This window comes from Cetorhinus maximus, chromosome 29 (assembly GCF_964194155.1).
Source record: "Cetorhinus maximus chromosome 29, sCetMax3.hap1.1, whole genome shotgun sequence".
Lineage (NCBI taxonomy): Eukaryota > Metazoa > Chordata > Chondrichthyes > Lamniformes > Cetorhinidae > Cetorhinus > Cetorhinus maximus.
The window spans coordinates 7,100,523-7,117,654 of NC_135907.1; the positions used below are offsets into that span (position 1 = coordinate 7,100,523).

General features: G+C 51.4%; 1 pseudogene; it reads left to right on the top strand.

The window, feature by feature from the left end:
- Positions 1 to 3,822: 3,822 nt before the first annotated feature.
- LOC144669737 (U1 spliceosomal RNA) lies at positions 3,823 to 3,974 on the top strand (annotated as a pseudogene).
- Positions 3,975 to 17,132: the final 13,158 nt, after the last annotated feature.

The window sequence follows — 17,132 nt, forward strand, 5'->3', positions numbered from 1 at the left end:
TAGCATTTTTTAACGTGCGGTTCATACATTCTTCCATTCCTGAGCTTTGTGGACGGTCAGGTACGTGAAATTTCTGTTTTACTCCGAGCAGCTCACACGTCCTTTTCATAATACTGTCCGTAAAATGCGCTCCTTGATCCGAATCTATCTGTAAAGGGATTCCCCATCTTGGTACTACTTCAAAAGCGAGGATCTTTGTGGCCGTGGTGGCGCTGCAGTCCCTGGTGGGGAAAGCTCTAGTGAACCTCCAGTGCACCTACACCCCCATAGTTACAATATGCCTCAAACTTCCAATTGCCATATTCATGGGCACTCTCGCCCTTTTCTTGTTTTACTCCAGTCACTGTATTCCAATTAACTGGGGCTTGCCCTAAGACTTGTGCCATTTCTGCTCTAAAGGCTCGGAAATCAGCTTGCTGCTGTCCCTGGTCTGCAGCGATATCATTACACCAGGTTCCGTCCTGATACGCTTGCTGCAGCCGTCCCCAAAACGCCTCAGGTAGTTTTATCCGGACTAACCCGCGAACGTCCCTGTTATGGAGATCGTGGCATTGCCGTATTTCCCTCAATTTTTGCCAAAACGACTCATTTCCATGTCTAGGTTTTAGTTGGGGTAATTTGTTTCCAATAGTTTCATGGTTGCGCTAGGTGACAGGGACACATACGTGGTTCTCAGTTGCGCCGGGAAGCCCCCGTTATAGCTCTCTGTCCGTGTATTGGCGCCTGGGCCGGCTGCCCATTTTGTGCCGGTACGGCCGCTTGAGCGCAGCGTAGATACACCTGGTCGCGGCCAGACGGGTCCATCCGTTTCAGGATAGACTTCCTGTTTGTGTCCCGCGCGTTCGCAGTCAGATCCACCGACGTCAAGCCGGTGTTCTCTGACCACTGCCTCCTACTGGTTGACTGTCACTTGGAGGAAGACCAGAGGGTGGGCAGGGGGGCATGGAAGCTAAACGTGCAACTGCTGACCCCAGAGCACAGCGAGGAGCTCAAGAGGTCTTACAAAGGCTGGAGAACCGTGAAACCCCTCTTTGAGTCCCTGACACAGTTGTGGGAAGCGATCAAGGGAAACATCAAGACGTTTTTCATCCTCAAAGGCACCCAGAAAGCTAGAAAGGAACAGAGTGAAAGGTCCCGACTCCAGAAAAACCTGCAGAATCTGCTCCTGCTGCAGTCGATGGGGGTCGATGTCAAGGAGGAGCTCCAAGAGGTGAAGGGCCAGCAAGCCTCGCTCTTTGCCTCGGAGGCCTCCAAGATCATCTTCCGTTCCAGAGTCCGCTCCGTGGAGCAGGATGAGACGTGCTCGCATTTCTTCTTCCAAAAGATACACAGAGAGAGCTCTGTGATCAGCAGCCTGAAGGAAGAAGACGGCTCACTAAAGTCATCGCAGTCCGACATTTTGAGGATCAGCAAATCCTTTTATGCCCGATTGTATGACGTGAAGCCCACAGACAGCACGGCCTCCCAGTCCTTCCTGTCCTCCATCACGGAGGTCTTAGACGACAGTACATGGGAGAGCCTGGACAAACCGCTAACTCCTGACGAACAGACTAAGGCCCTTGAGTCCTTCGAGAAGAGTAAAACTCCCGGAAGCGACGGCTTGCCAGCGGAGTTGTATTCGGCTCTGTGGGACTGGATGGGCCCGGACCTGCTAGAAGTGTACGAGAGTATGCTCCTGGCCGGCAGCATGTCAGAATCCATGAGGAAAGGCATCATCATCCTCATCTACAAGCACAAGGGGGGAAGGGAGGAAATTAGAAATTGGCGACCCATTTCGCTGTTGAATGTGGACTATAAGATTCTGTCCAAGGTCATCGCCAACCGGGTCAAATCCGCTCTGGAATTGGTGATCCACCATGACCAGACCTGCACTGTGCCGGGCAGGAAGATCTCGGACAGCCTCGCGCTGCTCAGGGATACGATTGCCTATGTACAGGACAGGTGTGTGGATACCTGCCTCATCAGCTTGGATCAGGAGAAGGCCTTTGACAGAATATCGCACACCTACATGGTGGATGTGCTCTCCAAATTGGGGTTTGGGGAGGGAATTCGAAATTGGATCCAACTGCTCTACACTAACATCAGTAGCGCAGTCTCGATCAATGGGTGGGAAACAGATAGCTTTCCGATTAAATCTGGAGTCAGGCAGGGCTGTCTTCTCTCGCCTGTTCTTTTCGTGTGTTGCATAGAACCCTTTGCCGAGTCCATCAGGAAGGATCCGGGCATAAGAGGAGTGACGATCCCAGGCAGTGGAGGCACTCAGTTCAAAGCCTCCCTGCACATGGATGATGTCGCCGTCTTCTGCTCGGATCCGCTGTCGGTGCGCAGACTGATCCACATCCGCGACCAGTTCGAACTGGCCTCGGGAGCCAAGGTAAATCGTGGGAAGAGCGAGGCCATGTTCTTTGGGAAGTGGGCTGACCGATCCTTTGTCCCCTTCACTGTCAGGGCTGACGGCCTGAAGGTGCTGGGGATATGGTTCGGAGGGACCGGGGCATGCGTTAGAAACTGGAAGGAGCGAGTGTCTATGGTGAAAAGGAAACTGGGCATGTGGGAGCGACGCTCCCTCTCCATTGCGGGTAAGAACCTGGTCATCAGGTGTGAGGCACTCTCGCTGTTGCTGTACGTGGCGCAGGTCTGGCCCATTCCACACTCCTGCGTGGTGGTGATCACACGAGCCATCTTCCGCTTTATCTGGAGGTCAAAAATGGATCGTGTCCGCAGAGACGCGATGTACAAGCCTCTAGATAAAGGGGGAAAAACCGTGCCCAACATCGCCCTCATACTGATGGCCACCTTTGTGTGTGGCTGCGTCAAGCGGTGCATAGACTCTCAGTACGCAAACACCAAGTGTCACTACGTGCTGAGGTTCTACCTGTCCCCGGTGTTGCGAAGGATGGGTCTGGCCACGCTGCCGCGGAACGCTCCAAGTAGTTGGACCGTGCCGTACCACCTGTCCCTGGTGGAAAAATTTATGCAGAAAAACACCTTTGACCACAAGTCCATCAGGCAGTGGTCAGCACGTAACGTCCTAGAGGCCCTGAGGGAAAAGGAGAGGGTGGACCCTGTGGGATGGTTCCCCGAGCAGACTGTCAAAGTCATTTGGCAGAATGCCTCATCGCCAGAACTTTCCAACAAGCACCAAGACGTAGCTTGGCTGGTGGTGAGAAAGGCCCTCCCCGTCAGATCCTTCCTACACGTCAGGAGTCTCACCCCCTCTGCACGTTGCCCTCGAGGTGGCTGTGGTGGGGAAGAGACCGTTGTTCACCTCCTTGTGGATTGTGCCTTTGCAAAGAAAGTCTGGAGAGAGATGCAGTGGTTGCTGTTGAGGTTCATCCCGAGCAGTTCTGTGACACGGGACTCTGTGCTCTACGGGCTGTTCCCAGGGACACACACCGAGACAAACATCAACTGCAGCTGGAGGATCATCAACTCGGTGAAAGAGGCGCTTTGGTCTGCCCGAAACTTGTTGGTCTTCCAGCACAAAGAGTTGTCCCCGACCGATTGTTGCGGACTGGCACAATCCAAAGTCCAGGACTACGTGTTGTGGGATGCACTAAATCTTGGAGCAGCTGCCGCAAAGGCGCAATGGGGAAGGGTCGCTGTCTAAGACCTTTCTACCACAGCGCACCGAGGGACTGGGAACTGTTTAAATCCCCTCGGGCTGTACAGCTCAAAATGAAAGGCTGTAAATGATTGTAATATTGTTTGTACTGATGCACCTGGTGATACATTTTGTAAAAGTTTAACCTGGATTGTACCCTTGTAATGTTGTTTTTGAAATGGTTTTGAATGTGATTGAAGATTCTTTATGAATAAAGTATATTTTTGCAAAAAAAAGAAAAAAAAGGTTCTCCCAGGACGAGGCTAGCCCATTGCACTTCGGGTGTGCTAACGCCTGCGATGTCCCCAAATGCGGGATACTCGACTGCAAAATTTGTGGTAGTGGGGGACTGCGTTCGCGCTCTCCCCTGATTCACAATTCAAAAAATAGATTTCATCATATCTTTCATTTTCTCTTCTATTTCCTGTCAGCAACCTTTTCTGAAAAAAGAAATATATAACCCCCAATGTGTGCTCTTCAAAATCTATACTGGACTGGTTATTTAGTTTTTTCTTTCCTCCTCGCAAATATTATCCAACCCCCATTCTTTTCCTCCCTGTCATTATCAGCCGGCAATTATTCCATCTCTGCATCATTTTCGCCAGACCGTTTGTTTCGTGGCCGCCAAATTACTCGCGCCATTTTTAACCCCGCGTTTGCCCACTCAAAAATCTCTCTCAAACAACCCCCATCTAACACCCAACCCACCATCACAACAGTCCCCGCACTCCCAGCACCGCCCCACCCCCTATCTCTCTGGACGTCTGTATAAATACAAACTCATATCAGTCAGCTATTAACTCATATGCATTCACCATTTTAAACATGTAGCAGCGACCCCTCACTATTTCAAACATGAACAAGCACCCTGTCCCCATGTTCATTCAAATTACCCCCCTCCGAAACGAACAGCAGCCTCCCACCTCCTCTGTATAATCTCCCCCTTAATCAGCCCCCTGTGTGACTCCTACCTTCTGAAACTCCTGCCTCCTCTCCCCATGTGTAAAGTCTTTCCCTGCCCCTTCTGCAGCTCACTTCCCCTGCTGTGGGTCCATCAATTCACCTGTGATTATTCCTTGAAGGCTTAAATAGCGCAAAGCGAAGAAATAAACAGAAAGAAAACTGGAGAAAGGCAGATAGAAACCTAAACCCTCAGTAAAATGACCACCGGGAATCCCGTTTAACCGTCAGAATGATCGCGCAGCCCAAATTACACGCATTATCCCTGAATTATAACAAGATTTTAGGCAGCTTCACTTTAGGACTTTTCATTTCCTCTTGTGGGGCTCCTGTTCCTCACACACTGGAGGCTAACATGTAAGTTTTAGATTGCAAGGCTGGGCTACTTTAACCCCAAGATTTTCTTTTTGAAACTCCAGGCCCACAGTCCAACAGGAACTGGTTAACCGGAGCCACCGAAAACCAGGGTCCCGGAGAGGAATTGAAATCTCGGGGTAAGAAACGGACACAAACTCACGTGGGCCCATGGAGCACGGCCTTGGAGAAGGTCTCAGGAAACTCCTGAAGAAGAAGAGTCCTTGTCCCAGTCTGGATCTTCAGATTGCAGGTTTCAAAATAAAAATTCTTTGAGGGGTGGGGGAGAAAATTAATTCCATTAAAACAGAGAGCAAAGAACATTTTCAAACAAAATAACGCAAGAGCCAATGAATCACTCTCAGTTACAACTCAGCAACATCCAAATACAAACAAGTCAAAGAGTTATAAAGCAGATTGAGACAGAGGGAACACACACGCACATTAAGCCAGAGTGGGGACTAGCTCCGCACTCTGGAGGCGGTTTTCGGATTGGGTTCCTAGCCAGGTATATCCTGAATGAGCAGTTTGCAGACTCCACCCCTGGCATGTTGGGATGTCTCTCAATCTGCTCCCCAGGAGGCCTGTCCATTGATATGTTAATCCCAGGGCAGGACAACTTTCTGATTCTTCCTGTCCTTTGATGTGTTCACCCCAGGAAAACAATGTTTCAGCCATTTTCTGGTTAATGTTAAAACTTTAACTCATCTTGTCGGGAATGTCACTGCAGTTTGAAATATCAAACACTAAACCCCCAACACAAGACTGTGCAAAGCATGTGGATTGTTACTGAGATTCCGTCTGTGATTTTTAGTGATGTCAGTGTGGATTGTGTAATCTGTGTGTGTGTGAGTGTTGCTGGTCCCATAATGTAACGCAAATGTCTCCTTGCAGCCTCTCAGTACGCCACTCATGGTCCCCTGGTACTTTTTGGATTGTCTGGAGAAGACATTGAAAGAATTAGAGTTAAACAATGCTAACACTAGCTGCACTGCGACGAGTATATGAGAGCTTATTCTTATCCAGGGGTGTATGTCCACATTCAGCCCCCATTCCCACACTTGCTCCCACCGTCGGATCTCTCAAGTGCTCTTCCGTATCATTGATTAGCCTTTTAAACACCGCCTGTAACACGTAATGCTGATTCCTCACCTTTCGTAAGTCACCTTTAAACTTTGTCAGACTTTCGGGAAGGTGGGGAATTGGGGCCTGCTTAGGTTCCTCATAGTGTTCCAGGGCATGGTGGAGTGTGTCGGAGGCGTTGACTGAGACCTGACCCCTTTGTTGGACGTACATTATTCACGCTGTGTCTGATAGTAACTGGGAGCCGGGGTTCCCTTGTATCCTGAGCGGGTGTGATGGTTTTCTCTGTGGGTAATTTCTAATATACAACCCTCCGTTCGGTTGTACCCGCATTTGTCCAGCACCCCCCCCCCGTTCCAACTGGATGGGAGCAAATTGAGGCTACCTTTCCTCCTGCACCCGCTCAGTGATACCCTGTGTATGCCCTCATTCTTGCGTATGGTTTGCATATCTATGGGGTAGTACCGGAGGGAGTCATTGTCTCGGATTAACCCAATGTTCTCCACTCGGTACTGAGGGTGTGGGCCCGTGTCTGCTGTGACTGAGGGGATTGCCCATACCTAACACGTTCATTTGGTTTGAGGTGCACTTCTGAATCACCGCATACACCCTGGTCACTCCTTTCAATGTACATGCGTCGATGACGCCTGGGTTCTTGGCCATCCCCCACAACCGGGCACTGTTGATCCAGCCCGGTACCTCCCCACTTTGGATCTGGCCCAGATTTTGTCTTAATTGCCCGATCAGCCACTGGCCGTAAGCTGGCTTTTTTAGGTGCTGCCCTCTTGTCGTTCCTCCCTTTCTATTAATTGGCTGGTGGCTTTAGCATGGGTCTCTATAACGTGTACGCTTTCCAATACAGATGCCACACTCTTGCCCCCTAGGGCCGCTGCCGTTTCACCACCCCTCGCTACTCTTATGAGCAAGCTGCCTCATGATCCCTTTAAGATTCGTGACCTCGGAGTTGATTCCTTGAATGTCGAGAGAGTTTACCAGGGAAGTCCCTGTGTTCACCCCTGTCAGTACATTGTTAACTAACTCTCTCTTCTGGCGGTGGAAAGCAGGATGTCCCCTGAATCTAGTGGCACCCGTGGCGTCGGCCGGCTGATTAATCACAGCCTTACTCAGTAATTTGTACAGTTTTCGTAGGGGCGCTTGGTTACTGCAATACTCAGGCAGTTGCATACCTGCCAGGTTCACAATTACCTGTACAATTTCATGTTTAACATTATCATACAAGAGTTCATCGTCCGTATACAGTACCAGTCCATTCTGTGGCCCAGGGGTCATGTCTGGGCAAGATAGTCTCTGTGGTGTCGTCGTGTCCTGTGATAGCAGGGTGGTGTCGGTCCGGGGGTCCGCCGTTGCAGTCAACTCTCCGTGTTTGGCCCTCAAGATCCAATGCCAGGTATCTGTCATTCCCAAGTCTTCCTCCCCGGGACAGTGACCCCAGTTGTTGTTCTCCTGGGGTGTGAAGGTAAATTGCGAAAAATCTCTCACACACTGTATCTCTCACACACTGTAGCTTTCTCCTTTACGTCCCTCCTTGTGCACAGCCCACGGTGACCCTCCCCGTAGTTGAGGATTCCCCCTTTTCTCTTTCAGATGGCCAGTCCTCCAGATCGGGAATGAATCCTAAACCACTTGGCTAACACAGTACGGACTGCTCGTTGCCCGTTTTCCTCCCACTGCCTGGTAATTTAGTCTTTCTTACTTACATCATACCTTTTCAGTTGTGACCAGTGTTTCCACCTAGCTTTTCCCTTCATATCGGCGCAGGCACGTGAATAATTCCGTACGGTCCAGTCCATTTTGGGGCAAAACCTGGTTGGCTAGGGGTGATTTGAACAAACACCATGTCTCCGACCTCAGCCGGTGGTGACGGGGGTCCCCCTTTTGTCCTCTCTTCTAAATCCCTGATAGCCTGTTGGTCCTTCACTTCCTGTTGTAATTCCTTTAGCTGTCCATCCAATTGCTTAATATCATTTTTAATTTTATCTCTGATGGGTCCCATATCCTCACTTCCGGTGGCTCTGCCCTCTGGCAAGCGCATCGCCCTCCCGGTCAGCAACTCATAAAGGGGTTTATCTTAAATCCAGCATTTTTCAGTGTCCTTATGACTATCAGGAGAGCTCCGATGTGGCCCCTTTCCGATTCTGACGCTATTAGGATATCATCTGCATATTATAAGATTGTACTGTTGTTAGACTCTACGTCGCACGGACTCAGCTTCTCACTCGTGACCCGATGGAGGATGTTGGGGCTGTTGTGGAATCCCTGTGGGAGCCTCGCCCATGTTCACCGTCTCCCTCCCACTGTGAAAGCGAATTTATCTTGGGATTCCTGGTCCAGTGGTATCGACCAAAATCCATTGGCTACATCTAACACTGTAAATATTTTATGTTCGGGTTTTTACAATTAAAGCACACCTCGGGTTTAGGAACGGCTGCTGCAGTGGCCACCATTTCAGTGGGGTTTGTAACCTCACTGCCGACACCTTTATCTTAGTTTTCCCTATGTGGTTATCTACCCCGGTGGCCCATCTTCCTCGATCATATGTGTTCTTGTCTACTAGCCCGGTGTCTAGGATTGACTGGTGGGCCCGGGCCCGGTGTCTAGGATGGCCTGGTGGGCCCGGGCCTGGTGTCTAGGATGGCCTGGTGGGCCCGGGGCCGGTGTCTAGGATGGCCTGGTGGGCCCAGTGTCTAGGATGGCCTGGTGGGCCCGGGCCCGGTGTCTAGGATCGCCTGGTGGGCCCGGGCCCGGTGTCTAGGATCGCCTGGTGGGCCCGGGCCCGGTGTCTAGGATTGCCTGGTGGGCCAGGCTAAGGCCATCCTTGTACAATTGCATAAACTGTACATCGTCTCGGTTCAGCGCAGCACCTACACCCCCGTAGTTACAATATGCCTCAAACTTCCGATTGCCATATTCATGGGCACTCTCGCCCTTTTCTTGTTTTATGGGGCTTGCCCTAAGTCTTGTGCCATTTCTGCTCTAAAGGCTCGGAAATCAGCTTGCTGCTGTGCCTGGTCTGCCTGGTTGTCCGGGCACCGGGGGCACAAGCTCTATCTTAATTGGGGCCACGGGTTATGGTGGTGGTGATTCCCAACCCGCTTCCCGTTGTTCCTCATATCCTGCCGCCTGTTCCACCAGCCCGTTCCAATCTATATTATCTGCGTATTGTGCAGCTACTGGTGGCTGTGGTAAAGCTGCCGAAACTGACATGAGATTTTTTGCCTGGACCAGCTCTTCATTTTGGGATTTGTTGGCCAACATTCGATTTACTTTCTTACTTAACTCTATGTGTTGTCTTAACATTAGGATCCAGGCTTCATCATCTTTGTCTTTTTTCTGATTATCCCACCATTTTCTCTGATCAGCGGGTGAGTCAAATGGGTTCCAATTGTTCTTTCTCATTTTGCCTATCGATTTCTTATTTTTGTCAGCTCAATGCTGTGTCAAGGATCCCTCTGGTCCCCACTCGAGTTTGTCACCACTGGCCATCTCTGGGTAAGACGGTCGGGGTATAGTTGTTGTCAGCGGTACGGTTCTTACCCTGGATCCTTTCTGACCGAACTCGTTACTTGCGGCTAATACCGGATGTAATTATAACAATCTATAAGACAAGCAAACTACCCCACCCTTACCACCCCTTGAACTATTGCCTGGAGCCCAGGTTTCTGATACGCGGGGTGCCTGACACTTCCTGGATCGGGACGGAGTCGGATTTAGTATGAATAAAAATGAATTCACACTGTGACTCATCCCATTTCCCCGTCGGTGTCCTGCATCCTTCGGGCCCTGCTCGCAGCACCAATTGAAAGGTCCGAGGAATACTCTGGGACAAAATTTCAACACTCGGAGTCCAGATACAATATTCAAGTGGTTCCTTTACTACACTTTTTTTTTGGCAAAAATAAACTTTATTCATAAAATATCTTCAATCATTACAGAGGGGTGTGGACACCTCCCTCATCAGCCTGGATCAGGAGAAGGCCTTTGACAGAATATCGCACACCTACATGGTGGATGTGATCTCCAAAATGGGGTTTGGGGAGGGAATCTGCAATTGGATCCAACTGCTCAACACTAACATCAGTAGCGCAGTTTCAATCAATGGGTGGGAATCAGATAGCTTTCCCATTAAATCTGGAGCCAGGCAGGGCTGCTCTCTCTCCCCTGTCCTGTTCGGATGTTACACTGAACCCTTTGCTGAGTCCATCAGGAAGAATTAGGGCATAAGAGGAGTGACGATCCCAGGCAGTGGAGGCACTCAGGTCAAAGCCTCCCTGTAGATGGACGATGTCGCCATCTTCTGCTCGGATCCGCTGTCGGTGCGCAGACTAATCAGCATCTGCGATCAGTTCAAACTGGCCTCGGGAGCCAAGTTAAATCATGACAAGTGCGAGGCCATGTTCTTTGGGAACTAGGCTGACCGATCCTTTGTCCCGTTCGTCACCAGGTGAGACTGCCTGAAGGTGTTGGGGATATGGTTTGGAGGGACCAGGGCATGCGTTAGAAACTGGAAGGAGCGAGTGGCTATGGTGGAAAGAAAACTGGGCATGTGGGAGCGACGCTCCCTCTCCATTGCGGGTAAGAACCTGGTCATCAGGTGTGAGGCACTCTCGCTGTTGCTGTACGTGGCGCAGGTCTGGCCCATTCCTCACTCCTGCGTGGTGGCGATCACTCGAGCCATCTTCCGCTTTATCTGGAGGTCAAAAATGGATTGTGTTCGCAGGGACGCGATGTACAAGCCTCTAGAAGAAATGTGCTTAACATCACCCTCATCCTGATGGCCACCTTTGTGTGTGGCTGCATCAAGCTGTCTGTAGACCCTCGGTACGCAAACACCAAGTGTCACTATGTGCTGAGGTTCTACCTGTGCCCGGTGTTGCGAAGGATGGGTCTGGCCACGCTGCCGCAGAACGTTCCAGGTAGTTGGACCGTGCCGTACCACCTGTCCCTCGTGGAAAGATTTATGCAGAGAAACAACTTTGACCACAAGTCCACCAGGCAGTAACGTCCAAGAGGCCCTGAGGGAAAAGGAGAGGGTGGATCCTGTGGGATGGTTCCCCGAGCAGACTGTCAAAGTCATTTGGCAGAATACCTCATCACCAGAACTTTCCAACAAGCACAAAGACATAGCTTAACGGGTGGTGAGAAAGGTCCTCCCCGTCAGTTCCTTCCTACACACCAGGAGTCTCACCCTCTCTGCACGTTGCCCTCGAGGTGGCTGTGGTAGGGAAGAGACCGTTGTTCACCTCCTTGTAGATTGTGCCTTTGCAAAGAAGGTCTGGAGAGAGATGCAGTGGTTTATGCCGTGGTTCATCCCGAGCAGTTCTGTGACACAGGACTCTGTGCTCTACGGGCTGATCCCAGGGACAGGGACGCACATCGAGACAAACATCAGCTGCAGCTGGAGGATCATCTACTCAGTGAAAGACGCTCTTTGGTCTGCCCGAAACTTGTTGGTCTTCCAGCGCAAAGAGTTGTCCCTGACCAAGTGTTGCAGACTGGCACATTCCAACGCCCAGGACTATGTGCTGAGGGACGCACTAAAGCTTGGGGCAGCCGCTGCACAGGGGAAAGGTCGCTGTCTAAGACCTTTCAGCCGTAGTGCACCGAGGTGCTGGGAATCGTATTGACCCTTCAGGCTGTGTGACTCACATTGAATGTATGCAGTGAATATTACATGTATCACAATTGTACTGAAGCACCTCAGAGTGCAACATGATCTGCAAGGAAAAGCTGAATATTATTACTCTTTTTGTGAAGGCCATTTTGAAATGTCTTGTCATCTTCTATGTTCATAAAATATCTGAAAGTACAGTTTTGCACAAAAAAATCATTTTTCACTCCTCACTGGATACAGGCGAGGTACCAGAGCACTGGAGGTCTGTGAATGTTGTGCCATTGTACAGATAGGCCAAATAATTATAGACCAGTCAGTCTTACTTAGGTAGTATTCAGATTATTAGAATCAATTCTCAGACACAGAGAAAACTGTCAATTAGAAAGGCACAGATTAATCGGGGACAGTCAGCATGGTTTTCTTAAGGGAAAGCTGTGCCTTATTAACTTAACTGAATTTTTTGAGTAAATAACGAGGATTGATGAGGGTAGTGCAGTGAATGTTGTCTACATGGATTTTAGTAAGGTATCTGACAAAGTTCCATGTGGCAGACTGGTCAGAAAAGTCAAAGCCACACAGGGGAATGTGGTGGGTTGGATCCAAAATTGGCTCAATGACAAGAAACGAATGGTAATGGTCGACAAATGTTTTAGCGAAAGGAAAGCTCTTTCCAGCGGTGTTCCACAGGGCTCAGTATTGGGCCCCTTGCTGTTTGTGGTGTGTATTAATGATTTGGACTTAAATGTGGGAGGCATAGTTGGGAAATTTGCCCATGTCACAAAAATTGTCCATGTCATGAATTGTGAAGATATCAATGGTTTGGCCGAGTGCGCAGAAAAGTAGCAAATGGGGTTCGATCGGAAATGTCTGAGGTAATGCATTTGGGGAGAGCAAACAAAGCAAGGGAATACTCAATAAATGGGAGGATATTGAGAGGGGTTGAGGAATTGAGAGTCCTTGGAATGCATGTCCAGAGGTCCCTGAAGGTGGCAGGACAGGTGGATAAGGTGCTCAAGAAAGCATATGGAATGCTGTCTTTTATTTGACAAGGTATTGAATATAAAAGCAGGGATGTAATGAGGGAACTGTATATAGCGCTGGTTAGGCCACAGCTGGAATTTTGTGCACAGTTCTGGTCACCAGATTACAGGAAGGACATAATTGCTCTGGAGAAAGTGCAGAGGTGATTTACAAGAATGCTGCCCGGGCATGAAAATTGCAGCTATGAGGAGAGACCGGGTAGGCTGGGGTTGTTTTCCTTAGAACAGAGGAGGCTAAGGGGTGACCTAATTGAGGTGTACAAAATTATGAGGGGCCGAGATAGAGAGGACAAGATGCCCTGTTTACCCCAGTGGAGAGGTCAATTAGCAGGAGGCACAGATTTAAGATGCTTGGAAGAAGGGTTCGAAGGGATATTAGGAATAACTGTGTCACCCAGAGGGTGGTGGGCATTTGGAATTTGTAGCCCAGATTGGTATCGAAGCAGGAACCCTAAAACCATCGGTTGCACACCGCGATTTTACGTGGGCGGGCCAATTACAGCCCGCCCAGCGTAATTCGTGCCTCCTGATATCTGCAGCAAGGGGCGGGCAGCGGCAGGAGGCCAATGACTGCCGGGTCCAATGGCGACCCGGCGGCCTATTCAAAAACGGTGCAGGCAGCCACTGAGTTCGGTCATCTGCTATGTATTGATTTCAGCCTCCAACATGGGATTCCCATTGATAATGGAAAGACGAGCGCATCCTGATCCGGGTGCCAGGCATGCACATTAACAGTGTAACTACTTCAACTAATCAAATGTCCTGGTTCTCCCTTTCAGCCTCACCAGAGCACGCCCGGTCTCAGGAGCCTGAGGGACCGCCGCTGACCCCTGAGACACAGATGATATGAACGTACCAGCGCCACACCCTCTCAGCCAGGCAGGCACCAGCGCCACACCCTCTCAGCCAGGCAGGCACCAGCGCCACACCCTCTCAGCCAGGCAGGCACCAGCGCCACACCCTCTCAGCCAGGCAGGCACCAGCGCCACACCCTCTCAGCCAGGCAGGCACCAGCGCAGATACCAGCACCTCAGTGAGAATAAGATTGTCAGCTAGAAACTCGGTGCACAGCGGTGAGGGCACTTCATACTCGCTTGAGGTGTAGGCGGAGGCAGAGCACGTCCAGGGCGCTGGCAGTTGGAGGACGGCTGGGGACCAGAAACATGCTCAGTCAGTGGCTGCTGATGAGCCTCTGGTGTCGTCCCTGAGACAGCAGATGCTGGAAGTCCAGCAGGTTGTGTGGGAGGATCTGACGGAGATACATGAGGGAATGCGTGCCATGGTCTACGTTGTGGAGGAGTCCATACGGAGCATGAGCAATGCAACGACCCTCATGGCCGAGTGCGCTGCCTCCTCCATAGAGAGAGTGGCAGCTCTCATGGAGAGGCTCCTCCAGGAGAACAACCAGGGCTTCCTGGGGATGCGCTCAGACCTGCAAGCCCTCAATGACCGGCAATGACCTCAGGTGGTCACCGTCAGTGTGGGAGATGGATTGGTACCCAGTATCCCAGCTAGGCGACTATCCATCAGTGGTGAGCAGGGAGGTCCAAAGTGACCTGACGGTGGCGCACCAACTGCCTGTCGTCTCTGCGAGCTCCTCTCAGGCCGCTCTGGGAGGCTCCGTGAGCAGCAGCTCCTCTACCCCTCTGCCAGTGACCGTGGCGTCTGGTGAGGCTACGGCAACTGGGGAGATGCCAGCCATGGCACTGGCCACTCCCTCCCAGGCAGGGACAGCATAGGCTCCATGGCCAGAGGATGCCCACCAAGGTCATCAAGGCCAACAGGACAGCAGAGTGAGCAGGCTGTCTGCAATGCCAGTGTCAACGAGGGGGGAGCACCAAGACGTAGCACCCGCCAGTGTAAATGTAAAGCACTTTATGCACAACACGGGCTTAACACTAGTCGTTTTCTTTTGTCCCGCTTTTAAGTTCCTGTTAAGTTGGTGCTGGTGTTGAACACATTTTCATTTAGTTTAATTTCTGTATGCCAAGCTGTAAAGCATTAAATGGGTTGGTTCTCAACAAGCCTCTGGGTGCTTCATTAGTTCTGCAGGTGAAGGGGAATCCATGATGTTATGAGTGACTGTTTGTCACTGAGCTTTATTGAAATGGCACATAGTGCATGTTGCTGACCAAGCAACTATTGCTCTCAGGTATTGAGTATGGAGCCTCCAGCCCTGCCATGTGGTGGTGGTTCATGTGTGGTAGGCGAGCTGAAGGAACAGTAGATCAAAGCCTCCCGAGTGTCCCTGCTTCCCTGGAGGTTGCCCAGGTCGGCATCTATCTCTTCAGCGTTCTCCTGACCGTGTTCGTCCTCGGACCCACGACTGGACTCATTGTCTGCTGCCAGAGCAGCTGTGGCAACATCATCCTCCACTGATTCCCCCCTTTCCGATGCCAGGTTGTGGAGAGTCCAGCATGCAACCACTATCAGTGACACACGATCTGGGGGGTACTGGAGTGTGCCCCCTGGACGGTCCAGGCATCGGAAGTGCATCTTGAGAAGACCGATGGTTGTCTCTATCACCGCCCTTGTGGTGCCATGACTCCTATTGTACTGCTGCTCAGCCTCTCTTCCTGGATGGCGGAGAGGCGTCATGAGCCACCTTCTGAGGGGATAGCCCTTGTCACCCAGCAGCCATCCATCCAGCCGGGCTGGAGCACTGAAGAGCTGCGGCGCCTGGGAGAGTCTCGGGGTGTACGGGTCATGGGAGCCTCCTGGGTACCTTGCACAGACTTGCAGAATCTGCATCCTATGGTCACACACTATCTGCACGTTCATGGAGTGGAATCCCTTCCTGTTGACGAAGGCTCCCGGCTCACCCGCTGGTGCCTTGATGGCCACTGGTGTGCAGTCGATTGCACCCTGGACGTGGGGGAACTCAACAATCACTGCAAAGCCTCTGGCTCGCTCTGCCTGACTGGCCTCGTCCGTACGGTAGTGAATAAAGTACAGTACCCGCCTGAACAGAGCATCCACCAGCTTGACACAACTGTGGACAGCTGACTGGGGGACTCCACATAGATCACCCACTGACCCCTTCTATACCGGAGGGCATAGAAGTTGAGGGCCACAGTGACCTTCAGTGCCACTGGCATGGGGTGTCCACCCACACAGTTGGAACGGATCTCAGGGCCGATCATCTGACAGGTGGAGGTCACTGTCTCCCTTGAGACACGGAGCCTCCTTTGGCATTGCACCTCAGGCATATTGAGTAGCTGCATCGCCGTCTTTAAACCCTGGCAGCAGGTTAGTGGCATCTTCTGCGGTCCCTTCTGCCTCGGACGTCCTGTTGGCCCCGCACCCATGTGCCTGTGCCTCTCCTCCCACAGGTCAGCCTGGAGGCTGAATAGGGACACTTGGTCTCCTCCCTCTTCTACCCCTCTCTTCCTCTTCAGAATAGGGGCCTCCAGCGGAGATCACAATCCCTTTTCGCAGGGTAAGCCAAGGCTGTCTGATACCTGGAAGGCCTCAAATGTTATGAATCCTCCGGGAGCCTGGAAAACAAAACTGAGTCCTGAACTGAAGCCTCTTATTTCTGTCAAAGCACTTCTGAAGCGAAATGAAGATGCCTTATTCACACAAGCAACCAGCAGCAAGTTATATCCTAAACTACAAACTACTCACATTTACAAGCTCTCTGACCCCTCTTACCCCACTCGTGGATGAGGTTTTTGTCAATGTGGCCTGCACGCCAGCACATTTAGCCCATGCGGTAGCCTGAAAATCGCACGGGCTACGTAAAGTCCGGGACACTCAGTGTCTCAAGGGCCTTAACTGGCCAGTTAATTAATGGACGGTGCGCCTCCAACCCCATCGTGCACCCACCTAGCAAAATATGCTGAGAGTGCGCTCGGCTGAGGTCAACTCGCTTTATATCACAGTCGGGCATGTCGGGCGGGCGCCTGCACACCGAGCTCAAAATTCTGGCCTGGGAGTTTTGCTCACCTTATACCTGGGCCTGTTGGAGACAAATTGATAAGAGTTTGATCGCTGTGATTAGTGAACAACTCCATCAACATCCTATCATGCAACTACCACAGGTGGTGAACTGGATGAACCTTAAGGGCAGAATTTTGCCCACGTTGGGCAGGATTTGCAGGGTGAGCGGGAGCGGCTGGGAAATGGACCACTGCCCACGAGTGGGCTGTGACCACGATTTCACACTGTGCGGACCAATTAAGGCCTTAACTGTCCCCCCAGCGTGAACGCCAGCTGCAGAAATGTTTGAGAAGGGGCAGGCGGGGGCCTGTTGGCCGCTGGGTCCAATGGCGACCCGGCAGCCAGTTCAAGAACGACGCAGGCAGCGCCAGGGAGGCTGCCCGGGTCAGAGTTGCTGCAAGGACATGGCTGCAAACGAGGATGCAGAGACCAGGCGGGAGAGGAGGTCGGCTGGTCACTCGGTACCCTGTTTTTCGGACGAGTGCCTCGTCGTCCTCCTGGAGGGGGTGGCTGCCAG